This window comes from Triticum urartu, chromosome 2, assembly GCF_003073215.2.
Source record: "Triticum urartu cultivar G1812 chromosome 2, Tu2.1, whole genome shotgun sequence".
NCBI classification, from domain to species: Eukaryota; Viridiplantae; Streptophyta; class Magnoliopsida; order Poales; family Poaceae; genus Triticum; species Triticum urartu.
The window spans coordinates 104,101,677-104,117,204 of record NC_053023.1 but is presented as its reverse complement, the minus strand read 5'-3'; positions in this window follow the sequence as shown (position 1 = coordinate 104,117,204).

Here is a 15,528-nt window from a genome sequence, read left to right as displayed (position 1 = left end):
CGTCCTCCCGCCAGTCAGCAGGGTCACGGCGAAGAAGATAGGGGAGATCAAACCACTCCTGAACCCTTGGGTTCCTTGTAATGATGTTATTAGTTGAGTCGAGAATAGTCTTGAACGAACCTGCCATGCTAGCCGAGGTGATGACGTCACACTGATCAATGAGTTCCTCCACCGCATCATTATTCATATTGGGGAAAGAATAACGGGGTCGTTTTCGACTTGTGACCTCCATGGAGAAGACGACCAAAGAATGGCAGAAGGAAGGGTGAAGGCAAATGGAGGAGGGAGGAAGAGCTAGCGTGCGACAGCAGTTCCAAATCGAGAGGGAAAGGCGAAGAGTCAGTGGACGGTTGCCACAGTACACGAAGAGGCGCCTGGGGAGCGAACGGTTGCCACAGAGTTCACACACTGACGACAAGGGCCGAGTTAACCGCATGCAATCCCATCGCACAACACACACGTCTTGCTAAGTTGATCCATTTCTGTTCTCTTGTGTGAACGCAAACAGTTCATCCGGGTGAACCGCATGCCGTATATTGCACACACCTTGATCTGGCTAACCGTTTCTTTTGTGTTGCCTAATCACAAACAGTTCATCCGAGTGCATCGTATGCTGTATATCGCACACACCTTCATCAGGCTGCCCGTTTCTTTTGTGTTGCCTAATCACAAACAGTTCATCCGAGTGAACCGTATGTTGTGTATTGCACACACCTTCATCTGGCTTCCCATTTATTTTGTTCCTCCTCACCGCAAATAGTTAACTGAACTGAACCGTATGCCCTTCATCGCACATGCAACTAAAATCTGAACCGTGTTTGATGCGTCCTCCATTGCAAACGTTTTATACATTTCTGACGGTTTTCATACACCACTGTTTGCGATTATGGCATCGCACACAGTTTCCCGAAAGGTCTTTGATTGTAGTGTTGCGTTAGCAGCATTCTGCAGTAGTGTATGTTTATCCTTTTTAACGGGTTTGGCAATTCTAGCAGCTTCATCACAGAAGTAAATAACATGCCCATCTATATTTTCTTCCAGGAGATCCTTAACCATAGCAACACTAGGTTTTGCTTTGATTTGTTCATCAGGTTTAGGTGTTCTAATATAACTTTTGTTGACCACAGTTGAAACTTTAGCATGTTCCTTCATCCTAACAGGGAAAGGCGGTTTCTCAATATAAGCAGTAGGAACAACTGGATCAACATTATAAATAATAGTTTCCACTTTATCTAATATCGGTTCTTTAATTTCTTCTTTAATAGGTGGGTGATATTTAAACCACTTCTCTTTAGGGAGATCAACATGAGTAGCAAATGATTCACAAAAGGAGGCTACTATCTCATAGTCAAGTCCATATTTAGTGCTAAACTTTTGAAAAGCATCGGTATTCATAAAAGATTTAACACAATCAAACTTAAGCTTAATACCTGACTCCTTACCTTTGTCGAGTTCCCAATATTCAGAGTTGCGTTTAATTCTTTCCAAAAGATCCCACCAGAATTCAAAAGTTTTCTTCATAAAAGAACCAGCACAAGAAGTATCAAGCATGGATCGATCATTATGAGAAAGTCGAGCATAAAAATTCTGGATAATAATTTCTGTTGAGAGCTCATATTGGGGTATGAATATAGCATTGACTTAAGCCTCCCCAAAAATTACATATGTAATTCCAATCACGATGAACTAGATGCATAGGATAATTTTTTTGGTGAAACTCCAATTTCAATCAATTCCAATTCCAAGATCCAATATCATCGCACAGCCTATACCATGACAATGCTTTTCCCTTCAAAGATAAAGGAAAAACCTTCTTCTTAACTTTGTCTCCGGGTAAACCTGCAAGCTTAAATAATCCACAAATTTCTTCCACATATATCAAGTGCATATCAGGATGTTCGGTTCCATCTCCTGCATAAGGATTAGCTAGCAGTTGTTCTATCATACCCGAAGGAATTTCATATTCAATATTTTCAGTAGGTGCGGTATGTTGAGGGGTAACTACTTGTGGTTCCAGTCGAGGTGAAGATACACCGAACAAACCCCTCAAAGAATTTCTTTCCATAGTAACAGGTGACAATAAATTTCAGCACATAGTACTAATTGCGCTTCACTCACCGACAATGGTGCCAGAAAATATCCTTGATGACCCACAAGTATATGGGTTCGATTGTAGCCTTTTCGATAAGTAAGAGTGTCGAACCCAACGAGGAGTAGAAGAAAAGAGCCTTGATGACCCACAAGCATATGGGATCAATTGTAGCCTTTTCGATAAGTAAGAGTGTCGAACCCAATGAGGAGCAGAAGGAAATGACAAGTGGTTTTCAGCAAGGTAATGTCTCCAAGTGCTGAAATTGTAAGTAACAGAGTAGTTTGATAGCAAGATAATTTGTCACGAGCAAGTAACGATAGTAGTAACAAAAGTGCACCAAGGTAGCCCAATCCTTTTGAGGTAAAGGACAGGCCAAAACGGTCTCTTATAATAAGCAAAGTGTTCTTGAGGGTACATGGGAATTTCATCTAGTCACTTTCATCATGTTGATTCGATTCATGTTCGGTACTTTGATAATTTAATATGTGGGTGGACCGGTGCTTAGGTGTTGTTCTTACTTGAATAGACCTCCTACTTATGATTAACCCCCTCGCAAGCATCCACAACTATGAGAAAAGTATTAAGAATAAATTCTAACCATAGCATTAAACTTTTGGATCCAATCGGTCCCTTATGGAATAGCGCATAAACTAGGGTTTAAGCTTTTGTCACTCTCGCAACCCATCATCTAATAACTACTCCACAATGCATTCCCTTAGGCCCAAATATGGTGAAGTGTCATGTAGTCAACGTTCACATGACACCACTAAGGGAATCACAACATACATACTATCAAAATATCGAACACATATCAAGTTCACATGATTACTTGCAACAAGATTTCTCCCGTGACCTCAAGAACAAAAGTAACTACTCACAAATGATAATCATTCTCAAGATCAGAGGGGTATTAAATAGCATATTGGATCTGAACATATAATCTTCCACCAAATAAACCATATAGTAATCAACTACAAGATGTAATCAATACTACAAGTCACCCACAAGAACCAATCAATAATTCTGGTACACAGATCGAACACAAGAGATGAACTAGGGATTGAGAGGAGATAGTGATGTTGAATATGTTCATGGAGATTGCCCTCCCCAAGATGGGAGAGTTGTTGGTGATGATGATGACGATGATTTCCCACTCCAGGAGGGAAGTTCCCCCGGCGCAATCGCTCTGCCGGAGGGCAAAAGTGCTCCTGTGCTAGTTCTGCCTCGAGATAGCAGCGCTCTATCCCCAAAGTCCTCTCCTTATTCTTTTTCTACGTCAAAATGACTTATATACCAGAAGATGGGCACCAGAGGTGGGCCGGGCTGAGCACAACCCACTAGGGCGCGCCTGGGGGGCCAGGCGTGCCCTGGCGTCTTGTGCTCACCAGGTGGCCCCCCTTCGGTTGTTATTTGCTCTAGTATTTCTTATTTATTCCATAAAAAATCCTTGTGAAGTTTTAGCTTGTTTGGAGTTGTGCAGAATAGGTGGCCTGACGTAGCTTTTCCATGTCCAGATTTCCAGCTGCCGGAATTCTCCCTCTTTGTGTGTAACTTGCATATTATGAGAGAAAAGGCATTAGAATTACTCCAAAAAGCATTATTATGCATAAAACATCATAGATAACAGTAGGTAAACATGATGCAAAATGGACGTATCATTGCTCTAGTGCTTCAATTATATCTTTTTGAGAACGATGTGCTTTAGTATTTTTTGAAGAAATGCTCTCATGCTTCACTTAGATTTATTTGAGAATTAGTAAAAATATTAAGAAATTCTCCCATGCTTCACTTAAATCATCTTGAGAGAAGAAAGGTTTTATGCTCATGTTCTTCACTTAGATTTGTTTGAGCTATCAAAAGCAAGAGATGAAATTAGTCCCAAAGTGATAGATATTCAAGAGAGATATAATAAAAAAAATTCATGAAGATCATTGGATAAAATAAACCTGATTCCTTGTAAAAGTTTTGCGATATGTTGATATAATATGTGAGTCATGTTGATGAGTTATTATGCTTTAGTAATGTAGCGACCCGACCTCAGATGGTCAAGTCTCTGTGCTTCAGTGTCATCCCTGGATCGGTAATGCTGACACACACAGTACTCGAGGATTTATAACAGAGTAGCAATCACACACTTATTACATCAAAAAGTCTAAGAGAGAACTTATTACAATAATATGGCTTAAGGCCATCTAATGCGATAACAGCGGAAGGCTTGGAAGATAAAGTGAGTCCATCAACTACAACGGCATAGCTGAGCTGCACGGCAACGACATAACGAACCTTACTCCTCATCTGAAAAGTCTGCAACATAATACGTTGCAGCCCGAAAATGGGTCAGCACATGGAATATGCTGGCAATATAACACAGTAGAGCAGAAACAGAATAATGCTATCACTACATGCATATATGGCTGGTGGAAAGTTGTATGGTTATAGTTTTTGAGAAAAGCCAATTTTTCCCTACAACAAAGGAATAGATTTTAATTTAACTATGATGGTGGTTGAAACATCATTGAGAAGGTACCCCCAACTCAATCCCAATTAAAGTGATTAACAGCCCAACAGTATTAATTAAACATGGTGAGATACATGTGATAACCCAAGTACTAGATACTCAATAATTGTCCATAACCGGGGACACAGCTAACCATGATTAGATTGTACACTCTGTAGAGGTTTGTGCACTTTTCCCCACAAGACTCGATCGCCTCCGTTGGATTTCTCGCACTACATGATGTTTGAGAAACGGATGACCAAGACACAGTCTTTCAGAAACGTTAACTCTCTACTCCGGGTAAACCATACCAAACCTACCAAACCCACTACCTGCTGATCTACCTCTTCAACAGCTTCACATAACTTACTCAACTATGCTAGAGCCCATAATAGCTTGTGGCTGCACACAGATGTTTCTAGCATGAATCATCTCAGTTCCCTTTGAGCCTGGGTGGCGGTCCATAGGAAGATCACACGGGTACCCCGGGATTTCCAAAAAATACAGACAACACTGGGTTCCCCAGGTGCCTCAATCCACCCAGTTGTTTGATTAAGTTGCCACCTTAAGTTGAACCATTAATTTAACAATCCCACATCTGTCATGAATTTCACTCAAACCCAAACCACGTCTACGAGCATAGCATCGCAATATAAGCAATACGTAGAAGTAACTCCCAAGGGTTTGAATAATACAGGGCAATAGGTTCTACCTCAGCAACTACTTCCCAACCCACAAGTTAATGACATCCTAATCATGCAATGTTTGAGGATTGGAACTAATGCATAAAAACTGGGTAATAATGGGATATGATCAAAGTGTTACTTGCCTTGCTGATGATCCGCGAATCCTAGAGATTCGTAGTAACATGCTTCGCACTCCGGGAATTCTATCGCAAGCAAACAATAACATACATAAGTAACAAGCAACGATGCACAAGAAAAACTCAAATAAGAAAGGTTGACCAGAAAGTTCAACTTAAGAACTCTGGTACACAAAAAGAATCAAAACAAACGAAGCAACGAAAGTCAAACGGCGAAAGAAAACAACTTCGTTTACTAATCTGAACTTAGGTCAAATTTAAAAGTAGCAAAAACTAGTTTGAGTTGATTAACCGGAAAGAGGGTTGCGAGACGAAACTCCAGGCGCTTGAATCGCCTGATTCCGATAAACAAGCAAAAAGATAAACAGAAATTGAGATCGGATCAGAAATCGCGATCAGAAAAATCGCGGAATAAATCCGGGAAAAAGAAAAACGACGAACAGATTAACGAACGAACGTTCGTTATCTGGATGTAAACGAAGAACGCGTTCGTTAAAACGAATGAACGAGCGAACGCTCGTTAAATAAATAAACCGGAGAAAAACCGATCTATTTAAAAAAACGAAAACTAGGGTTTTGAAAAAAATAAAACCGAACGGTTTTTAAGAAAAACCGACGGTTGGATCCGGCGGCTACCTCCGGCGAGGGCTTGGGCGGCGGGGTGCGGCGGCGGCGGGGCTCGGCGGTTGCGGGAGGCGCGGTGCGGCTCAGGGCGGGGTGCGGGAGGCGGCGATGGTGGCGGTGGGGGGCTCAGGCGGCGCGTATATAAAGGGGGCGGGGTGGGGCGGCTTGGAGGAGGGGGCAAGGCGGCGGCGACGGAGTCCGGCTCGGACTCTTCGTCCGAGTCGGTGGCGGCGGCGGCGCGCGCGCAGCAGGCGGCTGCGGCGGCTGGGCTGGCCTGGCTCGGCTGGCCCCTAGGCCCAGCCGGGCGTGGGATTTTTTTTATAATACCGCCGACAGAAGAAAAATCCTAGAAAAATAAATAAAAATCTAAAAATGCCAAAACAAATTTTCACCGTCTAAATAAAATATTTAGGACGAGTTGAACATTTTCTTGGCCCTAAAATGCAATTTTGAAAACGTGCAATTTTTCTAATGCAACTAAAATCCGAATAAAACCAAATAAAATTGAATAAATGATTTTAATATTTGTCCTCCAATATTTCAATTATTTTGGAGAAGTCATATTATCTCCACTCATTTGATTTAATATGAAATATTTTTTGGAGAGAAAAATTATTACAATCAAAATCCTCGTTTCATTATTTGATAAAAATCAAATATGAAAACCGGAAAATCCCCAACTCTCTCCGTGGGTCCTTGAGTTGCGTAGGATTTCGAGGATTGCGGAACGGAAATGCAATAATTCATGATATGCATGAATGATCTATGTATAACATTCCAAATTGAAAATTTGGGATGTTACAAACCTACCCCCCTTAAGATGAATCTCGCCCTCGAGATTCGGGTTGGCTAGAAAATAGGTATGGTGGTCCTTGCGGAGATCATCCTCTCGTTCCCAGGTGGCTTCATCCTCGGTATGGTGGCTCCACTGAACTTTGCAAAACTTGATAACCTTACCGCGGGTGACTTTGCTGGCAAACTCAAGAATCTTAACTGGCTTCTCCTCGTAAGTCAAATCACTGTCCAACTGAATCGCCTCCAAGGGTACTATATCTCTTAATGGTATACCAGCCATCTCAGCATGACACTTCTTCAGCTGTGAAACGTGGAACACATCGTGGACTCCTGACAATCCCTCAGGTAACTCCAACTTGTAGGCAACTTCTCCCATCCGTTCCAAAATGCGATACAGTCCTACAAATCTCGGGGCTAACTTTCCTTTAACTCCAAAACGTTTCACTCCTCACAAGGGCGATACTCGTAGATATTCTCTATCTCCAATTTCGTAGGTTACCTCCTTGCATTCTGAGTCTGCATAACTCTTCTGCCTGGACTGAGCAATCTTCAGTCGGTCTCGGATCAGTTTTACCTTCTCCTCAGATTCTTTAATCAAGTCTGGTCCAAACAACTGCCGGTCTCCTACCTCATCCCACATCAACGGTGTTCTACACCTGCGTCCATACAGGGCTTCAAACGGTGCCATCTTCAAACTGGCTTGGTAGCTATTGTTGTATGAGAACTCTGCATACGGCAAATTGTCATCCCAACTACATCCATAATCTAGTGCACAGGCTCTCAACATGTCCTCCAAAATTTGATTGACTCTCTCAGTCTGTCCATCTGTCTGCGGGTGAAACGCTGTATTGAACTCCAATCTCGTTCCCAAAGTCTGGTGTAACTGATGCCAAAACTTTGGAGTAAATTGTGTTCCTCGATCCGATACAATGGTCCTCGGAACTCCATGCAGACATATGATCCTGGACATATAGATCTTGGCCAACCTTGCACTTGTATAGGTGGTTTTCACTGGGATGAAGTGAGCTACTTTGGTCAAACGATCAACTACTACCCATATGGAATCATATCCTTCTTTAGTCCTGGGTAATCCGGTGATAAAGTCCATGCCAAGTTTATCCCACTTCCATTCGGGTATCGGCATAGGCTGTAACAGTCCTGCTGGCTTCTGATGTTCTGCCTTAACTCTCTGACATACATCACATACGGCTACATACTCGGCAGTATCCTTCTTCATACCAGTCCACCAGAAACGTTCCTTCAAATCCAAATACATCTTGGTGTTTTTGGGGTGTATCGAGTATGGTGAGTCATGCGCCTCTTGAAGTATTAACTTTCTGATCTCCTGATTATTGGGAACATAAATTCGGTCCTCAAACCATAGGGTATCGTGCTCATCCTCACGAAAACCTTTGGCCTTTCCTTTTCCCATCTTCTCCTTTATCTCGGCAATCTCTTTATCATCTTTCTGAGCTTCCCGAATCTTGTCCAGCAATGTCGACTGAACCTCCATTGTGGCAATGAACCTTCTAGGTACAATCTCTAATCAAAGTTCCATGATGTCCTTTGCTAATTCCTTCGGCAGTCCTTTACTTTCAAGGATATTAGCATAACTCTTCCAACTCAATGCGTCTGCTACGACATTGGCCTTTCCTGGATGATAGTGTAGCTTCATGTCATAATCCTTTATAAGCTCCAGCCATCTCCTCTGCCTAAGGTTCAACTCCTTCTGGGTGAAGATGTACTTCAAACTCTTGTGATCCGTGTACACATCACAACGGTTTCCAATAAGGTAATGTCTCCAAGTCTTCAACGCATGCACTATGGCTGCTAGCTCCAAATCATGCGTAGCATAATTCAACTCATGAGGTTTTAGTTGTCGTGAGGCATACGAAACAACTCTTCCGTCCTGCATAAGCACACATCCAAGTCCTAAGCGAGAGGCGTGACAATACACTTGGAACTCCTTATGTATATCTGGCAGTACTAGCACTGGGGCTGTAGTCAAATGTTTCTTCAACTCCTGGAAACTTGCTTCACAATCTTCTGTCCATTTAAACTTGGTATCCTTCTTCAACAGTTCAGTCATTGGTTTTGCAATCTTGGAAAAATTCTCAATGAATCTCCGGTAGTATCCTGCAAGTCCAAGAAAACTGCGGATCTCGCTAACTGAGGTGGGTGCCAACCATTCAGTGACTGACTGAACCTTGCTGGGGTCTACTGCTATACCTTCTCCTGATATAACATGTCCAAGGAATCCGACTTCCTTCAGCCAAAACTTGCATTTGCTAAACTTAGCATACAACTGGTGTTCCCTGAGCTTCTCGAGAACTAAACGCAAATACTCTTTGTGCTCCTCCTCGTTCTTCGAGTATACCATGATATCATCAATAAACACCACAACAAACTTGTCCAAATACTCCATGAACACCTTGTTCATCATGCTCATGAAATAGGCAGGGGCGTTAGTCAGTCCAAACGACATGACCGTGTACTCGTATAATCCATATCGCGTTGTGAACGCCGTCTTTGGTATGTCCTTCTCTCGTATCTTCAACTGATGATACCCTGATTGTAAATCGATCTTTGAGAACACTTTAGCTCATTGCAACTGATCAAACAGATCGTTGATCATCAGCAGTGGGTACTTGTTCTTTATCGTCACTTCATTCAAGGCTCGATAATCAACAACCATCCTTAGGGACTTATCCTTCTTCTCAACCAAAAGTACTGGGGCTCCCCAAGGTGATGAACTTCTTCGGATGTATCCTTTCTCCAATAACTCCTTGATTTGTTTCTTAATTTCCTCCAGATCATTCACGAGCATCCGATAGGGTCTCTTGGATATTGGTCCTATTCCTGGTAACAGCTCTATCAAAAACTCAATATCTCTGTCCGGTGGCATGCCTGGTAACTCCTGTGGGAAAACATCCGGGTAATCCTTTTACTACCGGCACTTCCTCCTGAACAACTCCCGTAAGGGCATTCACTTGGCTCCTTTTAGGAACATGCCTAGACACATACTTAATCCTTTTTCCCTCCGGGGTGGTGAGATAAATCGACTTACTCACACAGTCAATGCTTCCTCCATACTTTGACATCCAGTCCATACCCAATATCACATCCAATCCTTGCGACTCCAAGATAATTAGGTCGGGCGGAAACACATGTGTGCCAATGGTTAAGGGTATCTGGTCACACCATCAGCTAGCCATATATTCTGCTCCGGGTGAACTCACTAAAAGAGGGGTCCTAAGGGTTTGGGTTGGTAGTTTAAACTTATCCACGAATCCCGTTGATATGTATGAATGCAATGCACCAGTATCGAAAAGAACAAGAGTGGTAAATGAATTAACCAAAAACTTACCTATTACCGCGTCCGGCTGCTCTTCAACCTCCTCCACGTTAACGTGGTTCACTTGTCCTTTATTGAATGGATTGGGCTTCTTCCCGGCGCTTCCATTTCCGTTCCCATTCCTTCCTTCGGGGCAATCATTGGCATAGTGCCCTGTCTTCCCACACTTAAAACAGGTAACCTGACTTAAGTCTCTTTTGGCGGGAGTGGACGGGTTGGAGCGGTTCTGATTGTTGTTAGCTCCGTTCCCATTCCCATTCTTAGCACCACTATGGTTATGTGATCCTCCTCCGGTGTGGTTGTGACCTCCATGGTTATGAACAAGTCCTCCCGAGTTAGGGGTTAGGTGAGGCTTCTGCTGAGCTCCTGAGTTATACTTCCCTTGTCCATACTTTCTCTTGCGGCTCTCAATCTGTTGTTGTTTCCCTTCAATCATAAGAGCCTTATCTACCAACTCCTGGTACTTGTTAAAGGTTGCTACCATCAACTACATGCTCATCTCATCATTCAGCCCTTCCGTAAACTTCTCCTGCTTCGCGACATCTATGGCCACATCATCAGGGGCATAGCGTGATAACTTGCTAAACTCATCCACGTACTGAGCCAAAGTACGGTTCCCCTGGCGTAGGTTGTGAAACTCCCGCTTCTTCATCTGCATAGCTCCAGTTGAGACATGGGCGGTGCAGAAAGCTTGCTGAAACTGGTCCCAAGTGACATTGGCTACAAGAAAAGTGGGAGTGTAATTCTCCCACCATGAGGCTGCTGGTCCATCCAATTGATGTGCGGCAAAGCGCACCCTCTCAGCATCTGTGCAACCTGCGGTGGTCAACTCCCTTCCAATACGGCATAGCCAATCATCAGCAACTATAGGCTCGGTGCTACTGGAAAACACCGGCGGCTGTAACCTTAGAAAACGGGCTAGGTTGTCCACTGGCGGTGGGTTGTTGTTGTTTTTGTTGTTGTTGTTGCCCTGGTTCTGAACTAGCAATTGCATCAAGGCATTCTGCTGCTGGATCAACTGGGTGAGCTCCGGTGGGAAGGCAAAACCGGTGTCACGTCTCGGAGGCATCTGATGGGTTTAGATGGAAGAGATTAGAATAGAAAAGGGGTCTAATGAGAAAGCACTACCCATATGCACATGAGACAAACACAATCATTTCACTCAGTCAATCAAGCAAGGGCATACAAACGGTCTAGAACTATCACAAAAGTGCTCACTACTACTATATACATGGGGGAAATACTACTAATAGTTGGTGGTCATCTAAAAATTTTGATCGGTGGAAGACTCCATGATGTTTGCTCCAGCTTCGTCTTCAAAGTCATCATCACTAGGGGCGGAGTCGGTGTCGTCGATGATGATGTAGTTGTCCGGGCAAGTGGAATCATCGTCTTCTACTCCCGGTGCTGGTCCTCCCATGAATGCTCCGATCTTCTTGACTAGGTCGTCATTCTTCTCCAGTAGGGTCTTGATTTCCTCCTCATATCCATCGCGGGTAAACTTGAGTTCTTCCTCCAGCTCGATGATCCTAGTCTTCGCCTTCTTCAAGTCCATCATGTCCGCACACATCTGGTTCTCCTGACGTCAAATGTGCTGGTTTAACTCCTGGATGAAAGCTGATTACTGCCCATTGCTCATCTCGGCGCCCACATATTTGGTAGATAGTGTCCTGGAGATCCCTGTGATACACTTCTCCGATGCGTCCCATGGTGATGTGAGCTGCCATACTCTTTCCTAAACTCCAGGTTGGTGCGTCGAAGGAAAATTCTATGGGTTTAGAGGTTGGCGAGAACGTCCTTCCTGGAACTTGTACTTGAATCGTCCAGCACTCTTCTTCTGGTAAAGTGGCGTTGTACGTCCCGAGAAGCTTGGTATTCCAATGTTCAAGTACCTAGTGACTTCCTTCAGGTGACGTCCAAAAGGTGTATCTTCATCCGATTGTGCAAACTTGTTCTTTATCTCCGCCATCCTAAAGAGTAGAAAATGGAGAGGAGTCAGAAATGAGTAGAGAAGTGTGACCTAGGGTTTATCTTAGTTGTCGTACCTACACTCAGCGTGTGCTCTGATACCATCTTGTAGCGACCCGACCTCAGATGGTCAAGTCTCTGTGCTTCAGTGTCATCCTTGGATCGGTAATGCTAACACACACAGTACTTGAGGATTTATAACAGAGTATCAATCACACACTTATTACATCGAAAAGTCTAAGAGAGAACTTATTACAATAATATGGCTTAAGGCCATCTAATGCGATAACAGCGGAAGGCTTGGAAGATAAAGTGAGTCCATCAACTCCAACGGCATAGCTGAGCTGCACGGCAACGACCTAACGAACCTTACTCCTCGTCTGAAAAGTCTGCAACATAATACGTTGCAGCCCGAAAACGGGTCATCACATGGAATATGCTGGCAATATAACACAGTAGAGCAGAAACAGAATAATGCTATCACTACATGCATATATGGCTGGTGGAAAGTTGTATGGTTATAGTTTTTGCGAAAAGCCAATTTTTCCCTACAACAAAGGAATAGATATTAATTTAACTATCATGGTGGTTGAAACATCATTGAGAAGGTACCCCCAACTCAATCCCAATTAAAGTGATTAACAACCCAACAATATTAATTAAACATGGTGAGATACATGAGATAACCCTAGTACTAGATACTCAAGAATTGTCCATAACCGGGGACACGGCTAACCATGATTAGATTGTACACTCTACAAAGGTTTGCGCACTTTTCCCCACAAGACTCGACCGCCTCCGTTGGATTTCTCGCACTACATGGTGTTTGAGAAACAGATGATCGAGACACAGTCTTTCAGAAACATTAACTCTGTACTCCAGGTAGACCATAACAAACCTACCAAACCCACTACCTGCTGATCTACCTCTTCAAGAGCTTCACGTAACTTACTCAACTATGCTAGAGCCCATAATAGCTTGTGGCTGCACACGGAAGTTTCTAGCATGAATCATCTCAGTTCCCTTTGAGCCTGGGTGGCGGTCCATAGGAAGATCACAAGGGTACCCCGGGATTTCCAAAAAATACAGACAACACTTGGTTCCCCAGGTGCCTCAATCCACCCAGTTGTTTGATTAAGTTGCCACCTTAAGTTGAACCATTAATTTAACAATCCCACATCTGTCATGAATTTCACTCAAACCCAAACCACGTCTACGAGCATAGCATCGCAATATAAGCAATACGTAGAAGTAACTCCCAAGGGTTTGAATAATACAGGGCAATAGGTTCTACCTCAGCAACTACTTCCCAACCCACAAGTTAATGACATCCTAATCATGCAATGTTTGAGGATTGGAACTAATGCATAAAACTGGGTAATAATGGGATATGATCGAAGTGTTACTTGCCTTGCTGACGATCCGCGAATCCTAGAGACTCGTAGTAACACGCTTCGCACTCTGGGAATTCTATCGCAAGCAAACAATAACATACATAAGTAACAAGCAATGATGCACAAGCAAAGCTCAAATAAGAGAGGTTGACCAGAAAGTTCAACTTAAGAACTCCGGTACGCAAAAAGAATCAAAACAAACGAAGCAACGAAAGTCAAATGGTGAAAGAAAACCACTTCATTTACTAATCTGAACTTAGGTCAAATTTTATAGTAGAAAAAACTTGTTTGAGTTGATTAACAGGAAAGAGGGTTTCGAGATGAAACTCCAGGCGCTTGAATTGCCTGATTCTGATAAACGAGCGAAAAGATAAACAGAAATTAAGATCGGATCAGAAATTGCGATCAGAAAAATCACGGAATAAATCTGAGAAAAAAACGACGAACTGATTAACAAACGAACGTTCGTTATCTGGATCTAAACGAAGAACGCATTCATTAAAACGAACGAACGAGCGAACGCTCGCTAAATAAATAAACCAGAGAAAAACCGATCTATTTAAAAAAACGAAAACTAGGGCTTTGAGAAAAATAAAACCAAACGGTTTTTAAGAAAAACCGGCGGTTGGATCCGGCGGCTACCTCCGGTGAGGGGCTCCGGCGAGGGCTTGGGCAGCGGGGCGGCTGCTCGTGGGGCGGCGGGGTGCGGCGGCGCGCTGCAGCGGCGGCGGCGGGGCTCGGCGGCGGCGGGAGGCGCGGCGCGGCTCGGGGCGGGGTGCGGGAGGCGGCGATGGTGGCGGTGGGGGGCTCGGGCGGCGCGTGTATAAAGGGGGCAGGGTGGGGCCACTTGGAGGAGGGGGCAAGGCGGCGGCGACGGAGTCCGGCTCGGACTCTTCGTCCGAGTCGGCGGCGGCGGCTGGGCCGGCCTGGCTCGGCTGGGCCCTAGGCCCAGTTGGGCGCGGGATTTTTTTTATAATACCGCCGACAGAAGAAAAATACTCGAAAAATAAATAAAAATCTAAAAATGCCAAAACAAAATTTCACCGTCTAAATAAAATATTTAGGACGAGTTGAACATTTTCTTGGCCCTAAAATGCAATTTTGAAAACGTTCAATTTTTCTAATGCAAATAAAATCCAAATAAAACCAAATAAAATCCAATAAATGATTTTGATATTTTTCCTCCAATATTTCAATTATTTTGGAGAAGTCATATTATCTCCACTCATTTGATTTAATACGAAATATTTTTCGGAGAGAAAAATTATTACAATCAAAATCCTCGTTTCATTATTTGATAAAAATCAAATATGAGAACCAGAAAATCCCCAACTCTCTCCGTGGGTCCTTGAGTTGCTTAGGATTTCGAGGATTGCGGAACGGAAATGCAATAATTCATGATATGCATGAATGATCTATGTATAACATTCCAAATTGAAAATTTGGGATGTTACAAGTAAGAATATGGGTGCTAAGGTTTGTGATTCCCTATGCAAGCACGAAAGTAATAGTTATGCAATCAAACTACATCCTACTTGTGGTGCATTATTCGGTGTTAGTTTTTCTTAATGCTCGCTTATGTGATTTTTCGTTTCTTGGTTGGATTCTTCTCAATCTTTTGCTAGCCTTCATTTTGCACTAAGTACGATCACTACTTGTGCATCCAAAATCCTTTAAACCAGTTTTGGCATATGAGTCCACCATACCTACCTATATACAGTATTGTTTTGTCATTCTAAGCAAATTTGTATGTCCCATCTCTAATTTTTAAAATAAATTTCTCTTTTGTGTGCTCGTATAATGTCGCTTGAAGCTACGTTGGTATTTCCCCAAAGAGGAAGGGATGATGCAGCACAACGGCGGTAGGTATTTCCCTCAGATATGAAACCAAGGTTATCGAACCAGTAGGAGAACCAAGCAACACAATGTAAACAACACCTGCACACAAATAACAAATTCTCGCAACCCGACGTGTTAAAG